Here is a 24,785-nt window from a genome sequence, read left to right on the forward strand (position 1 = left end):
CTCCCAAGTACTGGTATTAAAGGGGTGTACTGCCACCACTGCCCCCCAATTCTTACTCAGTGTTTTAGGCTTCTAATTTCTTTCAGGGAAGGAGATTTGTATAATCTTGGGATTTCCTCATGGTCTGGTAAAATGAAAAGTGTTAAATGAGTGGTGTAGTTTTTTCTAAGATCGTTTGGATCCCACGAGAGAGCTGGGGAAGACCACAGTGTGGAAGCCTTCTTGGGGAGGCAGCAACACAACTGCCACAGCCCTGGCCTGTCACCAGAAACATTTTCCAGTTTGCATTCTATCAGACTTTTTTTTTTTTTGCAATTTTTTATTATATATTTTTATTTTCTATATTTTTTGTTTACATTCCAAATGATTTCCCCTTTCCCAGTTCCCCCCTCCCCATATGTCCCATAAACCTTCTTCTCTCCACCCATTCTCCAATCACCCCTCCTTTTTTTCTGTCCTGATACTCACCTCCAATGCTAGATCAAGACTTTCCAGGATCAGGACCTTCTCCATACTTCTTCATGGAAGTCATTTGTTATGCTAGTGCCGTGGGTATTCAGAGCTTCTGGGCTAATTAATATCCACTTATCAGAGATTGCATTCCATGTGTATTCTTTTGTGATTGGGTTACCTCACTTAGGATGATATTTTCTGTAATTTTCTTTAAAGCACTGATTCATTCTCTTTGCCAAAATAAAAAGAAATCAATGAATAATGCAATATTAGATATCATTTGATTTCTGAAATTTAATTCTGATAAAAGAGGAGAGCTGAGAAGGTGGGATTGTTCCTGTTTTAGACAAGGAAAGGATTTGTGGAGCTTTTGGATGGCTTCCATACATCCTCTGCTATTAACCCAAAGTGAGGTCAAAGTGCATTTGTTTTTATAGAACTGAAATTGGCTCCAGATTCTTTTACTCTTTGTTTCTTTCCCTTGCCCATGTCAGCATTCCGCTTAGACAGCCTTCTTCATTGTCACAGCATAAGTCTGTTCATCCATCTATGCATCCATCCATCCATCCATCCATCCATCCATCCATCCATCCCACTTCTTAATCTTGTGTTCATATAGCCTTATGTTGCATTTATCAGACTTCTTTGAAAACTGTCAAAATATCTTTCTAGGAATCCTGACACCCCTCACCCAGCACCTTTGATGGGGTTTCAGTACAGTCATCTAGGGCAGCAGCATTGCTTTACCAAAATGGATCTGACTGAAACCGCCTACTCAATAAAGTAAAGCAGACAGCAGGTGAAATAGCCAGGTGCCCACATTACAGCTCTGAAAAGATCCCTTTGGAGTATCTTGTGCTCTTAGTGTCCCTGAAGTGGTTCTGAGCAGCTACAACAGAAGGCATGAAATATCAGGAGTGTTTGTTTGCCTGGGTATATGCAGTCAGAGATAGAGTCCTGTTTGTGTGTATGAGACTGGGGTTTCCCCCCTCGCCTGGTGGTAATGTTGCAAGAACAAACTTTCCCTTCCCTGGCTCCCTAGGGTAAAATGGCTGCCAAGATATTTTGGAACAGAAACTTAAGAGTGTCTTGGCCACCGTGAGGCAGTAACAAGGGTCCTTTGATATTTTCTATGTTCTCTGTGGTCAAGCTGTCATCTGTTTTCTTCTGAGGGTCTGAGATGTCATGGGCCAATACTGACTTGTGACCTGTTTCTCTGAAGGATATCCTGTAGGAGATGGCTCCTATTTGCATTGGAAGGCCAGAAGGAGAAGCTCTTTTTAGAGGAGTTCTTGGGGAGTCCACTAGGGAGGAGACCAAACACAATGGGAAATGTTTAACAATTAAAACCAGCTCTTGCCTGTGTGGCCCTGTGTTTTACATCACTTCATGGAAATAGACAGCTTAGAAGAAGCCTGGCAGATGATAGAACCAAAGACCCGCTAAGCAAAATCTATAAGGTAATTAAGAGAATGACAACATATTCAGACTTTCAAGGAAGTTATTAAACAGCTACAATGTCCACAGGCCACCAGACTGCTGGTCCATAGCATTACAGTGACCTGACTGAGAAAATAGAAGGATTGGCTGAGCCCAACCCAGAAACGTTCCCAAATGTATTATGGTTTTCCACGAGCTAGCACTTTTTATTCATTTTAAGTGAAGTTTTTATGATCTGAAAATATGAAGTTTTAAAACACAAAACCCACATTTTGTCATTCAATTTATGAGTGTAAAATATAAGAATAGTGTTGTTTTATACTTTCCTACTTCTCTTTAAAATATAAAATGTAGGTGCTGGAGAGATGGCTTGATGGTTAAGAGTGTGCACTGCTGTTGCAGAAGACCTGAGTTTTATTCCCAGAACCCATGTTGGGCAGCTCATAACTGCTATAATTCCAGCTCCAAGGCTAAAAGCACCTACAAACACTCACCTACAAACAATTAAAAATAATTTAAAAATCATAACAAGACAACAAATGAATATATAAAATGTTAATAAGCAGGAAAATTTCCACCACTCAGAATCAATCCCTGTTTGCAGTGTGTATTCTTTTTTCTTTTAGGTTTCCTCCATGTATGCATGTATGTTCACATATATATTTCTCTGTTGTATTTCTTTGTCTCTGGTTTTCTTTCTTTTGAGATAGGGTCTCAGTGTGTATCCCTGGCTGGCCTGGAACTCATTAAGTAGACCAGGTTGGTCTTGAATTTGTAGAGATACACCAGTATCTCTAGTACCAGGCACTGCTTCTGCCTCCTAACTGCTGTATCAAAGATGTGCCACCATGGCCTGGAACCTTTTCTATTTAAACTAAAACCATATTTTTCTAGATTTATATTTTATCATGAATGTAACTTTTCTTTTCCTTCCTCCCTCCTTCTCTGTCCCTCCCTCCCTTTCCTCTTCCTCCTCCTTCTTCTTCCTCTTATTGGATTATTTCTATCTCCACTTCTCAAGTTCTAGCATGACAAGTATTTGCCACCCACCTGACTGAGAACTGCCACGTGAGTTGTAATTTCTACTTTTGTGGGATGTGCCTGTACTTACTCTCTCCTGTTTTATTACTGTTATTCCATAGCTTGTTGGATTTTTTGTATCTTAATAAAGAATAAGAAAATGACACAGTGATATAATATGTCTTGAGTTTTTTGGGTTAATTATCCAGACCCTTTTCTCTGGAAAGTTCTCCAGGTGACATATGTAGTGAATTTGTGAGAGAACTCCTGTGTGAGTTGAAAAGATAGAGTTACAAGAAGTATTTGAAATGGTGTAGCCAGCCTTTAGTTGATACTTGAGGCACCCAAGTGCTTCTTGGCATTAGGCACACAGGTACCTACAAGATCAGTCCTGATCAGGTCTTAGGAAAAGTCTTAAGGTGTAGTGAAATAGTAAGTACAGCTGGGATCTAGCTCAAGGCTAGCCAAGCTTACTTGTCATGTGGGAAGCCCAGAGTTTGCTGCCCAGTGCTCCCAGTAGGGCGAGGGGAAGAAATGTGTATTAGTTTCATTATGAATGCCCTATGCAAACTGACTCAAGAGAGTTCCAAGAAAGACCCACATTCACTGAACTGCAACTCCCCTCTCACTGAGTTATCCACAACCATGCTGCTGCCTGGTAGCACCCTCCTAGCTGCACTGTCTCAGGCTTATCTGTTGTCCCATAGGTGACTACTCCAAAGCTCAGTTTGCTCACATGAAACCTATGAAACCTTTTGCAGTATCGTGACATCTATAGGAGAAAAATGTAAAGGAACAAAGAGAGTGCCTAATTCATAATGGATTTCAAAATGGAAGTCACAGCCATCTTCAACCTCATCCTCATCCTTCTTATCCCCATCATCACTGCTGTGGCTCTCTCTGTCCTGATGATCTGTCTCTTGTGGCCTTTACTCTACCTCCCTCTGTCCTCTAAGGACTCTCAGCTATTGGTTGGGGGTTCTGCTTCAAACACAATGTGGTTTTTACAGAATCAAATATTTGACTTTATGGCATGATCCACCAGCCTTATCAGCCCATCCAGAATGACCTCTGCTTAGTCTGTCATCCTGTGTCCTGTTTCTTCCTGGGCAGTTTCTAAGTGGGAAGCCTTACTGCGGGTTTCATTTCTTCAGTCCTGGTCCTGTTTGTGTGCTTGTGCCTTTCTCTCCTTGCTGTGGTGACGTGCGCATCACAGTGTGCCTGGCAAGCAACCATCTGTCTTGACGCCATTGCTCATTCCTAACAATAGCAAAGACAGCTGGTGACTGAACACCTCATTTGTGCCAGATACACAAGCCTCTCTGGGGAATGGTATTTTCTTCTCCCCTGCAGCATCGTGGTATGGCTCACAGAGATCAAGCAACATGAAAGACCACAGATGACGTGGAATCTTCAAGCTTTGCACCACGTGTACAGATGGAGAGATGGAGTTTTAGTTCTTATTTCTGCCTGATCTTATCGTTAAGTGTAAAGTCTCATAACTTCAGGAAGGAGTGTATTGTATATATTAAACAGCTGGTAAATTGGGCTATATATAAAACACAGAGCTGCTACTTACCCACTTCTCTAAGGCAAAGGACAAGTGACTAAATTGGCATTTGAGTCAATCCTATCAGGACAGAGGATGAGCCAGATTAAAAATAAGTAATCCCATTTGGGTATTGTGTGTGTGTTGTGACATATTGTATATGTATATATATATCTTGACAGATCTTGGATGTGAGGCATGGAAATGGAGATGAACCTGAACTGAGAGCAGCTTTCCAAAGACTGTCACACCGCTGGGATACAGACTGAACAAAGGAGGTGGGTTCAGTGAGTTCTAACTGTGGGTGCTGCTCACCATAATGGAGGAAGCAAACAAAGTCATGTGATGGCATAATGATGCTGATTAAGGTTTGGGTTCAGATTAGTGCCTTAGAAAAAGAGATTAATGTAGAGGAAAAGAGAGCTGGAGGACAGACCAAACAGATGCCATTTTCATGGGCTGGTAAGTCTGGTGGATTATGTCATGAAGAAGTCAGGAAGAAAAATATTTGATTCTATAAAAAGGGATAATAATGGATATAGTGGATGCAGGATGCCTATATATAGAGCCACGTCAGCATTCAAGCGAGACCAGAGGGCCTGGGCTAAGGATGTGGATGGAGGGCAGGCATGAGGTAAATCACCGTAAATAAGGAAGCACGCTAGAGGAGCAGCTCCCAAAGATCGATTAGTATCACGTTCCCATGAGGTTGCTTAGTTAATTTTGAGTGAGTGAGTGTGTGTGTGTGTGTGTGTGTGTGTGTTCACATATGTGCAGTGTGACTGTCCATGAGCATTTGGAGGACAGAGGAGCATATTAAACAGACTGCTCTATTGCATCCTCCCTGGAGACAAGATCTCTAGTTTATTTTAACTCAGTTTCTCATAGTGTACTTCAGTCTATGGGGTACAGTTTGGTATTTTAAAGGACTTTCTAAATGATACTGCCGTTGAGTCAGATCAAGAACTACAGCTTTGTTTGACTTGATGTGGATGTTTGGGGTGTAACATGATAGACATGGAGAAGTTTAGGATGACAGCTAGCTTTCTGATTGTTGTGAATGAATAAAAGTGAGTCATCCTCCAGTAAGCAAGGAGATAGCAATGGGTTTGGAGGGGACGGTGCTGAGTTAAATTTTGAGATGTGAAGATGGGCTGGTCCTGCTGACAGTTGAATATAAGTAGTTAAAGCTTTTAGTGAGTATTGACACTGCCAATATGGAGGAATAATGTTTTGGGGATACTTGCTCTGTAGTTTATTTCATTATTTTAATTTTTAACTTTCTTAAATTAAAATATATTTATATTATTTTCCTTTCCCTTTACTGACCCTATTTCCTGATTATTATCTCTTTCAAATCCATGGCCTCTTTTACCTAATTGTTGGTACATATATGTGTATATTCCTAAATATATAAATACAACCTACTAGTTTGTATAATGTATAGACAAGGTAACATGGATGGGGGAAACTTACAGGGCCTCAACCTTACACAAAGAACAACAGGCAGATAAGGAATGATGAGACAGGAAAAATAGCCTTCCAGTTGGTTATCCAAAACTAAGTGTAAATCACACACACACAGACACACAGACACACAGACACACAGACACACAGACACGTGTGCATGTGCACACACACACACACACACACACACACACACACAATCAGACTGTACTCTATATGTTACAGAGCACTTAAAGAACCCAAATCTTCAAATTTCTATCAACTGCCAAATAATGGCTTTTAAGGAACTTTCTTTATAATCCTTTACTTAGTCTCTTGCTTTTAAAATTAAGTTGTAGCTGTGTGTGATTAACACACACCTTTACTCCAAGCATCCAGGATGTAAAGGTTATCTGTGAGTTAAAGGACATCATGGTCTTCATAATCAAGATACGGAACATCTAGAACTACATAGAGAGACCCCATCAAAAAAATAAAAAAACCCAAAACTAGAACCCACAAAACCTCAAGTTTCCATTTCTTTATAGTCCGTTATATCCCAGAAACATGAAATAAATGTTGGTCACTTGGTTAATCTCGAGAACTTGAAAGTAAGATCGTATTGCTGAAGACATCATATTCTTGAGTCATAGAACATGAATAAATCAAGCTGGGACCAACCTAGAAGCGTCATCTTCCCTGGCTAACTTTCATAGTGCTAGAAGACTCTATTTAGATTAGTGGGGGAGAAAAGTATTCAGCCATTGTGCTTAGCTGTGAGCTCCATGAGATACAATAATGACTGGCCTGGCAAGATACGCCCCTGGTGCAATATGGCACCAGTGAAAGCAAACAATAACTTCCTGTTTATGTTTAAAGTTCACTTCAGAAGGCAGAACTCATGCCTGGTACTGTTAACTGGGCCAAATGTGGTAGGCTACATCATAGCCCTAAAGGGAGAATACAAGAAATATTATTCTGCTAAATAGATATAATATTAAATTGCCACTGAGATCTTCTAAGATTAGTGCTGTATTCTCAGCAGAAGAGCTTCTTTTCATCATAGATGGTAATTAATACAAAGATCCACAGCTTGCCAATGTGTAGAGAGTTAGATCCATTCAGTGTCAACTCTAAATGAGATGTCTGTATCACGCAGGTTGTACTCAAGGCTCAGTAATAGCAAAAGAAACGGGAGCAGCAAGATCATAAGAGACAGCTAGGGATGTCTGCAGTGAATCAGTATTTGTTGGGCATGGCAGGGGTGTTGCACACATGAACTCATGGTGGCTGTGATGGCCAGCGAGAATGCCAGCTTGGCTTGGGGAGAGGCCTCATGAATTCCAAAGTAGTGGAGATATAAATGGCAAGTAATGGCTGCTGTGGGAAGGGAGGCTCCGTGTTGTTCGTGGATTCAGTTAAGAGACTACCTGTGCTCCAATTCATGGTCTACACTCATGCGCATACAGGCAGGGCTAAAGGTTTTTTTAAAAGTAGAACACATGAAAGTAGGAGGAAAAGTAGTGGGGGTATAAGAGAAGATTTGGAAGGGATGAAATGGGGATGGCATGTTTGATTAAAGCACAATTATATACAATATGAAATTCTCAAACAGCAAAAATGAGTCATAGTCTACTATCAGTACTTATTTAGATCAGCTCATAGAATTAAACAAGCAACCTGCTAAGCTAAAATGTATCACCTTTATACTTTAGCACAGTGGCTCTCAACCTTCCCTATGCTGCGACCCTTTATGTTCCTCATGTTCCTCATGTTGTGATGACCCTCGACCATAAAATATTTTCATTGCTACTTCATAACTGTAATTTTGCTACTGTATGAATCACAATGTAAATATCTGATATGATGTGTATATTACCCCTCTGGAAAAAAAGAGTTGTTTAACCCCAAGGGGATCACAGTTCACAGGCTGATAACCACTACTCTAGATGAAGAGGTCCAGGGAGGTTATGCAAGTTGCCCAAAGTGGTGCATAATTAAGTCATATTGTATGTTTTATTTTTTTCTTTTTGATCAAGTTGCACATGCTAGGCAAAAACCTTACCACTAAACTACATTACCAGCCTTTGAGAAAAAAAAAAAAGGATCCAAATGTCTTTCTGACTAAGCTCAAAGATTTTGAACATTCATGATAAGTGTCTCTTGGGTCAGACAATGAGCTTTTATACACTACTATAAAGGAATCAGTATGATCTATGACTAATACACTTTCTGCAGAATAATTCCAGATTCTGTCTAAATATAGAAAAATTCATTTTGAGAAGCAGGGTACTTAATCATACTTAGTAAGTGGGCTTATGTGGCTTCCCAGTGATCAGTATGACTGGGCTGACCTAAGTGCCTTCCCACCTTTGTCCAGAACCACATGGGTCATCTACTGTTTTTTGTACTCTCAAAACAGGGACCAGAGAGAATGTGATGCTGTTTATCTCTGTATGCTTTGCCTATACTTTCTCTGTTTGTGATATATATGTGTACATACACATTTATATGTATGCACATAGATGTGTACAGGTGTGCATGCATTTGTGTGTGTGCTTATGGGAGACAGAGGTCTAATCTGGATATCTCTTTCAACTGTTCTTCATCATCTTCATTTGTGAGGTAGGGTCTCTGGTTGGTCAGGGAGGTCTAGGGATCTGCCTATCTCTGCTTCCCCAGATCTAAGATTACAAATGTGTGCTACCAGACCAGCTTTAGAATGAATGCTGGCAATCCATGCTCGACCAATGGAGCCATCTCCCCAGTCCCTTCCAGTATGCTGTGGAGACATATTCATTTTGGCCTCTATTATAAAATGAGCTGTTGGTAAACTCAGATAGAAAAGAAGTTTCAATGCCGACTTTCTTTGTTGATCATTGCAGACTTCTGCTATCTTTTCTTGGAAGCACTGGCAAGCATGGGATGCTCTAGTAAGAAACACACAGGTCATTATGAAGCCTGTCTGGTTAAGTCAATGTACTAAAAGAAATTACATGCTTTTCCATATGATGAATCCCGCAGTTGAAACTGAGTGGCACCATCTGGGCCAACAACCGTAGCACTCACACTTTATCTCCATTAGTGACAGATATCTAAGATAATACTAACCCAGAGGAGAGCTCAGACTGTACCACTTCAGCATTCAGACTTGAGGTAACAGGCATGCTGATACAATGAGGTTTACCCCAAGTCAACATGGTAAGTGTCTTAGTTAGGGTTTTGTTGCTGTGAACAGACACCATGACCAATGCAAGTTTTACAAAAGACAACATTTAATTGGGGCTGACTTACAGGCTCAGAGGTTCAGTCCATTGTCATCAAGGCAGAAACATGGCAGCATCCAGGCTGATATGGTGCAAGAGGAACTGAGAGTTCTATATCTTCATCTGAAGGCTGCTAGTGGAGGATTGACTTTCAGGCAAGTAGGGTGAGGGTCTTAAGCCCACACCCACAGTGACACACCTACTCCAACAAGGCCACACCTCCTAATAGGGTCACTCCCTAGGCCAATCATATACGAACCATCACAGTAAGACTATTATCACTCTAATAATTTCAAATAAACAGTGCTTACTAACATTTGTGAGACAAATAACTTCAATCAGTGTTTAAAATATTCGGGATATATTTAAGCACAAAGGTGTCTATCGGCTAAGTAAGAGCTGGGAGCTGGCTTGCCTGCAGTGTAACAAGTGTGAGTGAGGGAACTTCATCTAACCGGGGGAAGGCAGTTTTCTTTGCTCTTGAACCAAAGCAAAGCATCATGACTCATAGTTGTTTTTTTTAATTTTGAACTTTTGGTTGTCATTTAGTTAAAAGTTAATATCATGGAAGATATCATGAGACCCTGCAGGGACAAGCCTGATGGACCAGTGAAGGCTGTGGATGGCAGAAGAGAATTCTTGGGTCCTTGGTGAGATCACAGAACAGCTGATTCTAAGCTGGAGCCCTAGAGATGGTTCCTACTGTCTGAGATGTTCTTAGCTGCTTTCTGTAACAAGCATCTGAAGGCACACTAAGCAATCCATGTCAGGAACAGCATGCACAGTTTGTGGATTCTTTCATTTTAGAAATGCTTTGTAGAGACTCATAGTGCTATTATTTGTCTTCAAGAAATTGAATTTCCCCCAAATACTCTATCTCTCCATTCATCAAGTTCATGTCATTTTCCTACTACTTTGTGAATTTATCATGACCTTGTATCATCTGTACTGAAAGTATTCTTTTTCTATTTGATACACACACACACACACACACACACACATACATAAATGTATACACAAACTCAACAAATACATATACACACATACATGCAAGGATGAATAACCATTTCTGATTTTCTTCATTTTAGTAGTGTTGAACTTTGTGGACTCATGTGCCCCATTGAGAATTTCTGATAAGCTATAATTCCTTTTCTCAGCCAAGCATTATTGCATTCATATACATATGATTACACACACACCACCCACGAAGAGAAGATCATACATGTGCATACACAGGCTTTTCACAACTCAGAAGTTGAGGACATTAGACAGCATTCTGTGTATTTCACATGTGTTCTCATATACTCATACAGTGATTCAGTTCACTGAATCCTGTGGTTGAATGTAAAACATGGTTTTTGAATATATCTGTCAATGACTCAGAGTGGTGTGTTAATTGAAATGTGCTAAACTGGAGCATGACTTTCCTCTCCATGGCTGCTTTGAATAGACATAAGTTTCCCTCATACAGCCTTCCAAGAGGCTCCAAGAATGAGGTTAAACTCTATAAAAAGAAAATTGACCAACCCTTAAAGCCATCCTTGTGAACTTTAAACACCACTGAATGTACCTAGTAAAATTGTCCCTGGGCACACAGACTCCCAGCCTTGGGTGGAGTTCACATGGGATGTTTTACTAAAATAAACAAAAATGACTGAGAACTTTGGATTGCCTTTGTCTGAACTTGAGTGTCTGGATGGATCAGCAGTGGTAGTGCATAACATACCTGTTTGTCAAACCAAGGAGAAACCAAATAGGCATGTGTTTCTTACAAGTCAACAACAAAAATAATCACACCGTCATAATTTGTGGTAGCCCATTTGTTCTAAAAAGCCACACCACACATTTTCCAGCCAAATAATTCTTCCTTTAAAAGGCATGGGATGAAGAACAACATTCAGTTGACCATTTTAATCTCTAATTTCAAAAGATGATATTTTAAAATTCAACTGTAAATCTAATGAGACACACTACAGTGCTCAGAACAAATCTGAGTTGGCTTATGAAACCAAAAGCATAAACAATGAATTTCTCAAGTTTTTAACTTAAAATTATTGTTATATTAAGACAGCATTTAATTTCAAACATTCATAGATGGCTAGATGCAAGCTTGAAAGGAGCATTTGAATTAAAAGTAGTTGGCAAACACACTAAATAGATGAAAATCTGAAACAAGAAAAAAAGTAGTTGAAAAATATCAGACATATTGTGTAAATGCAGTATGGATTTTTACATACCAGATTTTAGAAAAGCTGCAGGAAGTCACATGTTTGTTCTCTTCAGTGAAGCCCTGGTTTTATATTAAGAACCACCTACCATTTTTCTTCAGTTTCCTCTTTACTCATGCCTTGGTTAAAGAGATATCCTAATTACTAAGTCCCTCAGAAATTATTTCTAATGCTAGTAGGATAAATTTATGTGCTTTACTGGGTTTTGAGCTTCATTGCATCTCTGGAAGGGTCTTTAGTTTTGATCTCTTAGTGATACCATGAATTCATAGTAGCCACAAATGAGATATGTAAATGTCATTTTTTATGTTTGAAAATTGCTTCTTCAAAAGCAAACAAAAATCGACTGAATTTAGTCAATATTGGGCATGTTATAGTGATCTGAGCACATAATTTAGATTGATGTCAATTAAATTATGTCTGTAGTCTATAAAAAACGAGTACACTTTCAGCTGCTTAATTTAAAGAGTGGTTCATCTGGGTATACATTTTCTCTACTAATGTTTGAGATATTAATTACTTGAACTTTGTGAATGCATTACATCATTCTTGATGAATGGAGATGTAATTTTTTAACAAAACAAGATTAACTCCTTCTGGCTTATAGAAAACACAAATTTATCTTCTCTAATTTAGTAGTCAAAATTTTTTGATGTTACCATGCATACAGAGTGTTTCAGGGGCTGGAGTTTAAGAATAAGCCAATAAGCTTAAGAATAATATTATTATTATGAAATAATAATAAAAGATGGGAAAATTTTCTTCAGAAAACTACAGATCACTGAGATCAATATTCTTAAGCATATATATATATATATATATATATATATATATATATGTGCACATATGTAATTCAAAGGATTAAAATAATTTATTATTGATTTTATTCTTAATTATAAGACTGCAAGCCATCTATGTAATGCTTTGTGTTGGTGAGCAATTTGAAATATTTCATCACAAATAATATTCTTAAAGTAAAAACCAACATTAAATTTCACCAACACTTCCATTTAGATGTTTAGAAATCATGTTGGTTGAATTCAGTAAACACATTGTGACTTAGTGTGGTCCTGGGGCTACCAACTTAAACTTGCCTAAAAACCAGTTTAGGGTCCAGGCTTCTGAGTTTATGAACTATGTCCCTTTCCCTGCTATCTGAAATTTGAATAGGTTCCAGGTTGTCTCACACGTTAGAAGATTGAAACCATTGTCATACAGGTAAAGTCTGGAGACTTAATCATTTCACTCAGTCAAGGAAGTAGCAAATGGCTTTCCATTATCTTTGGTCCTGGGAAGTGCTTCCTTCCTTCCTTCCTTCCTTCCTTCCTTCCTTCCTTCCTTCCTTCCTTCCTTCCTTCCTTCCTTCCTTCCTTCCTTCCTTCCTTCCTTCCTTCCTTCCTTCCTTCCTTCCTTCCTTCCTTCCTTCCTTTCCTTCTTTCTTTTAATTTATCTTCATTTTATGTGCATTGGTGTTTTGGCTGCAAGCATGTCTGTGTGAAGGTGTCAGATCTTGGAGGACAGACAGTCATGAGCTGCCATGTGGGTGCTGGGATGTGAACCCAGGTCCTCTGGGAGAGCAGTCAGTGCCCACCACCCCTGAGCCATCTCTCCAGCCCCTATTGTAATCTCTTCAGGACTCAGTCTTCTTCCTTTTCACCAACACTGTTGTAGTTGCTGTCATGTATTGGGCATTAGCCATATACCAGATTCTGTGCGAGTTGCCTTTCAAACATGATCTCCTTCAGCCCAACAGTGGGGTTTATGAGTGTAGGAAACAGGAGCCCCAGTTCATACAGCTGCCATGGGACCGAGCTGGAAGCAAATGGCTCCTTCATGGCTGTGGTGGCCTGAAAGCAGAGGACTAGCTGGGAGGAGAGGGCATTTGTTATGCACTGTCACTCATCCAGAGCCTTCACATTCATGGCTGTATTTGCTTCATGCAAGAAGCCATGTTTCTACATCCAATATTGCAGCTGTTTAAAGATGGGCCTCAGGGGCTTGATCGTCAGACACTGGAAAAGCTCTTATTAGAGTAGGCTCCTGGCTCTTGCTAGGGTAACTTTGAAAGACATTTTTTTTTCTTCTCCATTGAACCCAAGTTTTAGGCAGAGCTAGTTTTATGACTTATGGCAAATTAATAGACCACACTGTGCACTGTTCATTAATTTGTAGAGGCAAAGGGGGTGGGGTGGGGAAGGAGGTGGGGCATTTGTGGAGGGGTGACTGGGAAGGGGGATAATATTTGGAATGTAAACAAATAAAATGATTAATAAATAAAAAGAATGTAAGATAAGGACAATGTAGTGTGGGTTTCTGTTAGGATTGTATAACTTGAAACACTTAAAACATTGCTTCCCAGACATAAGCGCTCTGAAAATAATGTTGAACCCAGAGGGTAGAAATTATATGTAAAACATTCAAGGATTAATTTTAGAGAAGATTGAAAGGTAACAGCTTCTAGTTTTAATAGCATTCTTGTTGGAAGCAGTGACTTGTGCCCTGTCTGTAAGGAGGAATGCTGGCAGCCAGGGTTGGAAGAAGCCTGTTTAGGTCGTGGAGAATGCTCAGGATTACATCTGGGGTGGGGGTGGGGGAACCTGCAGAAAAAGAGGTCATTGTCCTGCCCTTGAGCTCATGGTTACCAAAGGAAGAAGGCCAAGAGTCATTGCAGAGATTCTGACTTAAAACATCACTTCTAATTAAAACATTAGTCGTGATTATCACTAGAAATTATTATGTTTATTTGCATAATACTAGGAAATGTATGTATGTGTGGTTTTGACATATACAGGATTCCTACCAGATAGTTTGGATAAAGGTCTGAAGGGCAATTAAAGAAAGAGATTTCGGAGCTACCTTAATAGGAAAGTTCAGTTCTATCCAGGAAAATTAAGGGGGCAGAAGAGAAGGCAATTGGCTCTATGAACACAGAATTATCCACCATCTTCTGGGGTGCCTGTTAAAAGCAGCCTGAAATAACCAGAATACAGAAAGGAAACCGTAGAGTGAATTAACTCCACAGATGATAAAATACAGATAATTTCGAGAAATAAGACTTCACAAGGAAGGCATCTGAGTATCTCTTATTATCTAGGTCTGAGCTGGATGTTTAAGGAAGCAAAATGGGACAGTCTCCCTCAGGAGGCTCAAAGCCCACAAGTACACACCTCTCCTCCTTCTGACACGGGTATGCATGGCAAATCGAGTTGGGTGACAGTACATTTTTGGGTGTGAGATGGTGAATCTGCTGCCCCTGCTTGGCCAGTGTGTTGGATTTCTCCCCAGAGTTTGGTTCCTGGCACATATGGAGGTCTTTAATAAAAGCAATGGCAGAGGTGTGTGGGTGAGTGTGGCAATGAACTGGGGCTACACACAAAAAGGTTCAAGGGCTTCGGGTCACTGACTCAGCACTGTCTGAGGAAAGAAAAAAAACTCAAAGCAAAGGAGCACTGTTAAAAGCAGCCTGGACCACATCATACCTACCCACAAAATATAGGTCTGTTACTGTAATGCCCACATAGTGCCAAACTTTAATAAGTTCCAATAACTTTATCATTTACTGTTACAGACAAACTGAAAGAAAAATAACCATCTACTAAGCCCACACAACCTCATTATAGCATCATTCTAGATCTCTACGTAGGCACTGACTATAAATGAATGCAGGAGTGCATTAATGAACTGCCGCCCTCGAATGGAACTTTATTACAATTCTAAGCACAGTTCTTTTATGCCAACGGCTCTCTGAGAAAGTGCTAGTCTTCGGATGAAGGCAGGTCAGAAGCAGCGGTTCTGAGGACTCCCTGTCGCCCTGCTTTGTGCAGCACACTGCTTTTAGTCAGGCCAACTGACCTTTTCAGCGCGCTTGCTGCTGCTTTGACTGTGGCGTTCAGACTGTTGTTCGCCATTTTAGTCACGCAGCCTTTCTGTGGTTCCTTTAGAAAGAGCAGAGGCTGTGAGTCAAGCATTTACCTCTCGCTTACAGTTCAAAGTTGACTTGTAAAGCAGAGAATAAAACCCCCTTCCCACGCACTGGTGTCCTTGGCTAACACTCTGGGCAAACTTAGAGCGTTCCAGAATCTATTTAAATATTACAACAAAACAACAACAACATCAATAATAGCAACCCCAACAATAGCAACATTCGCAACAATCTACACATAGCATGGGCATTTTATGTTAAGCAACATCTTTATAAGTGCTAGTACTTAAAACTGAAACACCGGAAAGAGGCTAGGGAGGGCAAATTAGGTGTGTGTATGTTTTGACACCTGTTTTTTTGAGGCATAATATATCATACCTTTTCAACAATTAGGCAAAAATGAAAAAAACGAAACAAAGTCCACTTGATACTGCCACATGGCCAGTAGTGTGTTGGCTTTCGGGGGACATGCAATTCCTTCCTCAGAAGATGCTGCAGCCGCTGATAAAGCCGCTATGCTCACACCACCAGCCCTGCCAATTCCTTTAGATGCTCTCTCTTCATCAGCCATTCCGAATGGGCAATAGTGATCATGGTTTTACAGGAGGAAATACAATATTGGAAACTGGCTGAGCTGAGATCAGAGAGGCAGGCCGATCAGAGCCCACCACTGATGACATCTTCTCACTTCTGAGCCAATGTTCTTTCTCCTGAACTGTGCTGACCGCACCTTCATACCAAGATGTGTTGATTGCACCCAGAGACCAAGAGACATCTTGATTTGATTCCCTGAGCTGAGAGCTTCCCATGTCCCAGGCAGTGTGACCATGTCTCTCGTGTGAGAAAGGTAAGAGTAGTGAAGACAGACCAGGAGGCAGAGGCCAGATATCAGCAAAGAATACTTCTGGTAGGATTAAGCACCAACAGCTTGGCATGCAGAAAGGACATTTCTTTGAACTGGGGAGGTTCGTGGCAGCTTTCCCAGCGATGGGTCCCTGGGGACAAATGGTATTTAGCTAGCAGAAAAGGGGGTTAAGGGCGCTCCTAGCTGCAGGAACAGCATGTCCACGAGCACAAGGTTCTAAGAGAGCCCTCCACTTCTGAGGACTAGCCAGGACTCTGGCATATTTAGAGCACAGAGGAGTGGAGAGACATGAGGCAAGCATGGGAAGGGGCTTGTGAAACTTAGCTACACTTCACCCTGAAGCAGTGTAAGACTGTAAAGGAGTTTAAGTAGATGAAAGGGAAGAAAAATCTAGAACTTTGGGAAATTGGCAGGAGAGATGGCTTTGGATAAAAGGGAGCCATGTTTAATGTTGGAGATTACCTGAAAGACTGTTGTATTATATATTTTTAAAAATTATTTGTGTTTGTTTTTTGAGACAAGGTCTCTATTATTTAGCTCTGGATGTCCTGGAACTTGCTACTGAGACCAGGCTAGCCTCCACCTCATGGTTATCCACCTGTCTCTGCTTCCTGAATCCTGGGATTAAAGGTGTGTGCTACCAGGCCAGTTTGCATTTCACAGTCTTAGCAACACACGTGTACATATGTGTAGACACACAGTACATCATTTTTAGCACTCTTTTTTAAGTTGAGGTCCACCATAAAGCCGATTAATGACCCCCCCCAAAGTCACCATTTCAAATAATTGATGTCATCTCAAATTAGAAGAAATTCAGTGACCAAGCAAGAGTTACTCAAGGTCTGATTTGGTGTCCATGCAGGAGGACAGTAAAAGATGGACAAGATTTAAACCACATTTAGATCTGATATAGTAATGATAATTATTTTTAAAAAAAGTACAGAAGACCCCCACAGATTCTTGCACTGATATAACTTGTAAAAAAAAGCTTTGTGCATGTGTGTGTGTGTGTGTGTGTGTGTGTGCATGTGTGGATGAGGTATAGCAAGATTGTGCTATTTCATATTTTGAACTATGTATTATGTACCTCAAATATAAATTTTTAGGCATTTTCTAAGAAAGACAGGGAGATCGCTGGCAGACTGGTTGGAGCATAAGGCATAAAAGTGTGCTACAGACCACTTTCTTATAGTTAATTTTTTATAGTCTTTAATTAATTATTTTATTTAGTCACTTTACATCCCAATCAAGCCCTCTCCTCTCCTCTCCCCTCCCCTCCCTTTCCTCCTCTCCCTTCCCTTTCCCTCCTCTCTCCTCCTCTCCTCTCCCTTCCCTTCCCCTCTCCTCCCCTCCCCTCTCCTCTCCTCTCCTCTCCTCTCCTCTCTTCTCCTCTCCTGTCCTCTCTCTCCTCTCATTTCCCCTTCCCTCCCCTCCCCCCTCCTCTCTTCTCCTCTTCTCTCCTCTCCTCTCCTCTCTTCTCCTCTCCTGTCCTCTCTCTCCTCTCATTTCCCCTTCCCTCCCCTCCCCCCTCCTCTCTTCTCCTCTTCTCTCCTCTCCTCTCCTCTTCTCTCCTTTCCTCTTTTCTCAGTCCTACCCTTACAAATCCCTCTCCCCATTACCCTTTCTGAGGTACCCTTGGGTACCACCCTACCCTCGGGCATCCCATTACAGTAGGTCTAAGTGAATTCTTTCTCCCTGAGGCCCAACCAGACAGTCCAGTTAGGAGAAGGGGAACCAATGACAGGCAACTGAGTCAAGCACAGACTCTGCTCCAATTGTTACAGGAACCACATGAAGACCAAGCAGCATGTGTGTTATAAATGTGGCAGGGTTGTGTGTGTGTGGGGGGGGGCTTAGGTCCAGCCTCTGCGTACTCTTTGGTTGGTGGTTCAGTCTCTGTGTGCCCCATGGACCCAGGTTAGTTGATCCTGTAGGTCTTCTTGTGGTGTCCTTGACCCCACCAGCTTGCCCAATTCTATTCCCGCACTCTTCTATAAGACTCTCTGTCTGATGTTTGGCTGTGGGTCTGCTAATGGAGGAAGCCTCTCAGGAGACATTTATGCTAGCCTCCTGTCTGCAAGCATAACAGAGTATCAGTAATAGTGTCAGGGATTGGTTCTTGCCCATGGGATGGGTCTCCAGTTGGCCAGTCATTGGTTGGGCATTCCCTCAGTCTCTGCACCATCTTTATCCCTGTGCATCTTGTAGGTAGAACAAATTTTGGGTTGAAGGTTTTGTGGATGGGTTGATGTCTCCCTCCCTCCATTGGCTACAGGAGGTGACCACTTTGGTCTCCATATACCCGGCTGGTAGACGTCTCAGCTAGGATGACCCCATAGACTCTCCGGAACCTCCTGGGTTCCAGGTCTCCAACTACTCCCAGAGATGCCTGGCATTAAATACAGTTCTCACTACCAGCCTTTTCTCATACCCCATCTCCTCACACCTGATCCTCATCCCTGTTTCCGTCTTCAACCCTTCTCCTATCCAGTTCCCTCCCTCCCTCCACCTCCAACAGATTCCTATAGTTTTTAAATATCCCTTTATTCAGCTATAAGGAACTATAATTTCACGCATATTTAAGGAAGCTGTGGTTTGCGACCCCTTTGGCAAACCTCTGTCTTCAAAAATATTTACATTACTATTCATAACAGTAGCAAAATTACAGTTATGAAATGGCAATGAAGTAATTTTATGGTTGGGGTTACCACAACATGAGGAACTGTATTGAAGGGTCGCAGCATCAGGAAGGTTGAGGACCACTGTTTCAAGGGCACACTGCAGTGAGTTTTAGTAAATATCCAAGTAGTGTAGGCAGACTCACTATCATTTGGGAGCACTTTTTTGGGAGTCATCTTTATAATCATCCTGCCTGTTTTCACTCTCAGCCCCATGGAACCACTAACATATCTTTTGTAAATGGTTTTAGAACCTTTTGTATAGAAGGAATCATCATTCCTTTAGTATGTTTTCCAAGCCTATAAATGGTATTAGATCTGCAGAAAATAAGTAGTGTGTAGGCATGCCATATGCTAAATATTGTTTTTCCATCCTGTGGTTGAAGGACATTTTAGTTTTCCTTACCACTTGCCTGTGATGAGTAGTTCTGTTAATCGTTCCTGTTTCTGTCTTTTGTGGGAATGTATTTTTCCCCTTTTAGGTGGACCTCATAGTATAGACTGTTATATGGATAACCACTATTTAACTATTTGTGGAACAGTTAAATTGACTTTCTAAGTGGCTATGCCATTTTGTACTCAGTCAAAAAACTGTGTGAAGGTTCCCACTTCTCGTTGCCAACAAGTATCTGAGGTTTTGTTTCTGTTTGTTTGTGTTTTTTAGCCTTTGACTGAATTAAGCCTAGTTAGTGGCTTTATTGGCATTTTTCTGATGACTATTTATGCCAGTGCATTGGTGAAATGATGTCTCTTTAAATCTTTTGCCCATTATAAAAATTGAGTTGCTTGTGATTTTGTTACTCAATTAGGGATTTGGTATTCTTAATTTTCACTTGAGGATAATAGTATATTAGTAAGGAGACACACTTTTCTCTCTCTTCCTTATTTTCCTTCAGGGAGCCTTCAGGGTATCTCTTTTAGAAGACTGTTTTCATGACAGAAATTTGTATTATGAAAGTTGACATGTTCCCTTCCCAGTGTATTCTTCCATAGGAGCTGTCATAGGAATCCTGGCTTTTGTAGAATTTTCATTGTTCTTCATATTCTTTCCAGCCTCCTTCATGAGCAGACAGAAAAACATGTAACCCCCTGAGTTCCACATTACTTCAAAAATCACCTCCAGATACTCACACTGAAATTGGAAACTGGAGAAGGTAGGGTCTGTTTTAATGTCTTGTCTCAGTTTATAGCTTATATTTCCCCTGACATCCATTTATATTTTCTGGACCCACCTGCCCTTTTTAGGAAATGTGTGTTAATGCTTATGATGAGAGGTGAGAAAAAAATGACTTTGATTTCTTCTAAAGTAATCTCTCTCTTTTCCCCACTCCTCTCTCTCTCTCCTCTCTCTCTCTCTCTCTCTCTCTCTCTCTCTCTCTCTCTCTCTCACACACACACACACACACACACACACACACACACACACACACACACACGACTATTTTTAAATGGATAGTGTACAAATTAAGTCATCACAGAAAAAGAAAGATGAACGGAAAGTTTCAACAGAGCCCTTCTCTCTGCCCGTGGGGCACGTGGGAGAGAGTGGAGGTGAGGGTAGGCTCAGGGGAAGGGTGCAGACCTTGACTCCTGGGTGTCATACATGTCGTCAGTATTTTTTAAAGGGTCAGTTGGTTCATGAACCACAGCTGGCCACTGTGGTTACATCTCAGCACTTAAACTTGTTTGGTCAGGCCCACAAAATGCCATTTGCTTGTTTGGATTTTGAACCAACTCTTAAAATCCAAGAAATTTAAAGTAACAGTTCAGTAAAACAGGCAAGATTTATCCAGACCGAGCTATGTTGTCCACAGGAATGGTGATGGATGGGTGCTGCTTTCTGACAGGACTGCTTTTGCTGAACTCCTAGTATTTTTTGGTATTTGCTTGACTTTGGATTTGTCAGTTGTCATAGTGAATACTTCATTAATTAATTAATTGATTAGTTTTTCCCCTTTTTGTTTGTTTGTTTGAGAGAGAAGGGCTTTGGCCTTGTAATTAATGGCTGTCTTGCCCACATCTGAATTCTGGGATTGCAGCCGGCATGCTATCATGTACCATGACTCATAAACGTTTATATAGGACATTAATATCAGCATTTTCCCACCCAGACTTGCATTATTCCTTATATGACACAGAGTTTGTAATGGAGTCTTTCTCTATATCTATCATCCAGTGACTACAAACTCCATGGATTTAAGGCAGTGAAATCAATGCACAGTTCTATGGGTGGTAAATTCAGTCAGGACATTGGCAGGATCTTGCTGCCCACACAGGTTATACGGGAGAATTTTTGAACTTCCAGTGTCTTCAGAAAGTTTTTGTCTTGAAGTTACCTCACTGTAGTGTCTGCTATCTCTTCTCTCTTACCTCTTCTCTGTGTGCTTCTATAAGCACATTTATTATTGGATTTCTTGCCTACTGTGAATAATTGAATAATTCATCTTAAGTTAATTCTAAGTTTTCCCATAAAAATCATATTAGTAAATTGGAGGATTAGGATATGGGAATATTTTTTTTGCGGGTGGGATCTACCCACTACATTTGCCAGATTGGACAATCCTGGAAAACACAAAATGAAGAAGTTGAAGTTATAGCCAGTTCTCAGGGTAAAGAAATGAAATAAAGACAATATCAAAGAGGAAAATTTTTATCTCAATCCTGGTTTGCTATAGGAATCAAATAACCTTATCTTTGGACTTCCACACATTAGCAGGTTGAGTTAGGAAATACTTAGCTCCTGTGAATCACCAATTCTACCTTGGTTTACAGTGTAATGTGGTTAATTGCTTGACCTTGGCCATGGATCCATAGATCTTTTAATTGGTTTACTGCTTTCAGTTGCCTAAAACTATAACCATTGAAAAGAGTCTGTGAACATGGACATTTTAACAAATTTAGACACAAGACTCTTTTTTTTTCCTGAATGAGGGGGTGCTAGTAAGATCAGAGGAGATGTGAAACTAGGTAATGCTCAAAAATAGATACAGAGCCAGGCTGCAAGCTGTCTGGCAACTCTGCCACACCATATGAGCACCAGGAAGCCACTCCCCTAAAAAAAAATCTAGTAATTATTTCAGATCATGGGATTATAAAACACTTCAGAGACAGTCCTAAGTCCAATTGAAGGCTTCAGTCAGAGTAGTCAGAGCTTTGAGGAATTTGAGGCAAACCAAATAATCAAGAGTGTAGTAGCATATATTTTTACATGCTCAATAATTTAGAAATCTTACTTATGCCCCCTGACAGATTACATCCTGCATTCTAATGTTTCCTATTGGGAAAAGTGTCTGTGAAGTGTGTGTGTGTGTGTGTGTGTCTGTGTGTGTGTCTGTGTGTGTCTGTGTATCTCTCTCTCTCTCTCTCTCTCTCTGTGTGTGTGTGTGTGTGTGTGTTGCAGAGAGCTACACAGACAACCATACCCAGTCTCAAACGCATTCCTGTCACAACTAGGGTTTAGAGATGTCAATTAAGATGTGGGCTTTTTGTCCCCCTGCTTTTGTTTCTCTTTTCTGTAGCATGATAACCGGGGCAGTGAAAAGCCCAGGCAGGAGGTTTGCAAGGGTGTAAACCTGGGCACTCTTGGTTGAGTGTGCAGTTGCTGGCGGCCAGAGGGTGGTTGCCAGAGAGAGCAGCCTGGCATTCTTGCATGCTGACATCAAGCTTCCAAGTTACTGCCCTCTGGTGAGTCAACAGCAGAAGGCCTACATGGTCCGAGGGTGGCTGTCCAATCAGAAGCTGTGGTGGCATACCTCAGAAATGTGTCCAAACCTCAGCATTCTGCAAGCTTCAAACAGCTCCTTCTGAGAAAGAATGTAGACATGATTAAAGCTATAATAAACACATAACCTGTAATCACAGCAACAATGAGATAAATCCCACATTTGCTTCTAAGGCCAACCTGTTGGATTTTAATCAGCTGAACCAAAAGAACATATTCAAGAACTGATTGGTGCACTGAGATTTCTCTGTATATTGAGATCAAGACGTCCTTGAATGGTACTGCTGGTCTACAATGGCAGTGGACTCCACTAACAGCTACTGCAACTCAGCAGCAATATCCATAGTCTATCATCTCTTACTGTGAGAGTCCATGCATACATATGCACATGCATACACTCTATACTGAGGTAAAATTCATTGTAGAGCTGGTTCTCTCGTCTCATTAATAGAGGTGGTATTGCTGTTCAGTAATTTATTTGGATGTGTTTTCCACTGATCAGGGATCATTGGGGGATATGATGGATGATGCAAGAGGCAGATTATTTGCTTAGTGCAGCACAAGCCTGCTCACCAGGTGAGAGCAGAGTCCTCTCCACAGCACTGCCACCATATGGCACTGCCATATCATAGAGGCCATAAAGGGGAATGGCACTGTAAAGATTAACTAGATTTTGCTTGGCAAGGTCAGGCATCCAGATAACATGCTGTAAAGTAGCTAGAAGGAGAAAGGGGATCTATATGAAATTTGTGGCAGAGGCTTTCCTCACAGCCCAGCCATCTGATTTGGACTGTCCATTGCCCACTAGAAGATGCCCAACGAAGCTGTGTGGTTTTGTGGGTAAAGTAGTCTTGCAACTGTTCCTATGGTATGGTAGTATCACACAGAATAAACCTAGACATTTAACTTTATATTTGAGTCCTTAAGTACCCAGTTCTAGACTTAGGGAAAGTTCTTTGACTCTGTGGCATCCAGAGATGTAAGTCAGTTTATGGGTCTTTAGATGAGGGATTTTGGGTGTGCTCATTGGTGATGCCTTGTAAGTAGAGGTGGCTGTACATGTGAAGGTTACCATCAAGGTCTACCATCAAGGGGAATGAAAGTGAGTAACTGATATTAGAGGTTTCTCCAGACTTTCTGGATTTTATTATTGAGAAACAAAATGCTAAATATTTCCTGACTTAAATAACAAGGATAATTTGCATATATCATGTATTTTGCAGTCTGGGCGGGGTTTGGTTGAGATAGCATTTCTCTGTTCCATGAAGTACCTATTGCTGTTGCTTAAAGAACATCTGAGCAGCTGAGCCTCTTCATTCCTCTGTATCTTTTTTTTTTTTAAGATTTCTTTATTTATTATATGTAAGTACACTGTAGCTGTCTTCAGGCACTCCAGAAGAGGGTGTCAAATCTCATTCCGGAAGGTTGTGAGTCACCATGTAGTTGCTGGGACTTGAACTCAGGACCTTTGAAAGAGCAGTCAGTGCTCTTAACTGCTGAGCCATCTCTCCAGCCCATTCCTCTGTATCTTGATGTGATCTCTTTATTGATCCTTCAAGCATGGGGCCTTCAGGTAGCATTATAAATGACAGGGCCTATATTAGATTGCCTAGAGTGTAGTTTCAAGAGAGTGAGCTAGTCAGAGCTGTATTACCATTTGTAACCTACATCTGGATATTGTATAACCTTGCTTGTGCTAGAGTGAGTTAACTGAGGTAGTTGTAAAGTCTTGTCTAGGTTCAGGAGGGCATAGATTCTTTCTCTGAATGTAGCTGTTCCAAGGTTCAAGAAAAGCTTGTGAGACTAAAATGCTTTAATGGAAACATTTTGGAAATTGATTGGCATAAAAGTAACACTATTTTAAGAATATAGTTGGAGTGTTGGACACTGGATTCAGCCCCGCGCTCTCTTATATATAAACCCAGTTTTTGAGTCTCAGTTTCCCAATCAAGAAAATGAGGATACCAGGACTAATATTTTAGATTTGTTAAAGACTAAGTAAAGAATATGAATATGTTTGTAAACATACTCATGAGGCTGGTACAAATCTCAACTCATATATAAGAATTGAGGTCATTGATGGGCCAGGAGGAAGGCAGACTTCTGGAGAGTATGAAGGGTAGATTGTAATATGTATTTGTAGCTAATGATGTTGGTCAAATAATAATATGTCAAAGTTATGTGACATATGCATAGT

The 24,785-nt window shown here is 40.8% G+C and overlaps 1 long non-coding RNA gene across 1 annotated transcript; it reads left to right on the plus strand.

The window, feature by feature from the left end:
- The first annotated feature begins 999 nt into the window (after positions 1–999).
- On the plus strand, positions 1,000–20,015 carry LOC127680943 (uncharacterized). Its single transcript, XR_007977040.1, has 3 exons — positions 1,000–1,913; positions 4,645–4,740; positions 19,921–20,015. It is a non-coding gene; the product is annotated as an uncharacterized LOC127680943 (long non-coding RNA).
- The last annotated feature ends 4,770 nt before the right edge of the window (positions 20,016–24,785 follow it).

This window comes from Apodemus sylvaticus, chromosome 3 (assembly GCF_947179515.1).
Source record: "Apodemus sylvaticus chromosome 3, mApoSyl1.1, whole genome shotgun sequence".
NCBI lineage: Eukaryota > Metazoa > Chordata > Mammalia > Rodentia > Muridae > Apodemus > Apodemus sylvaticus.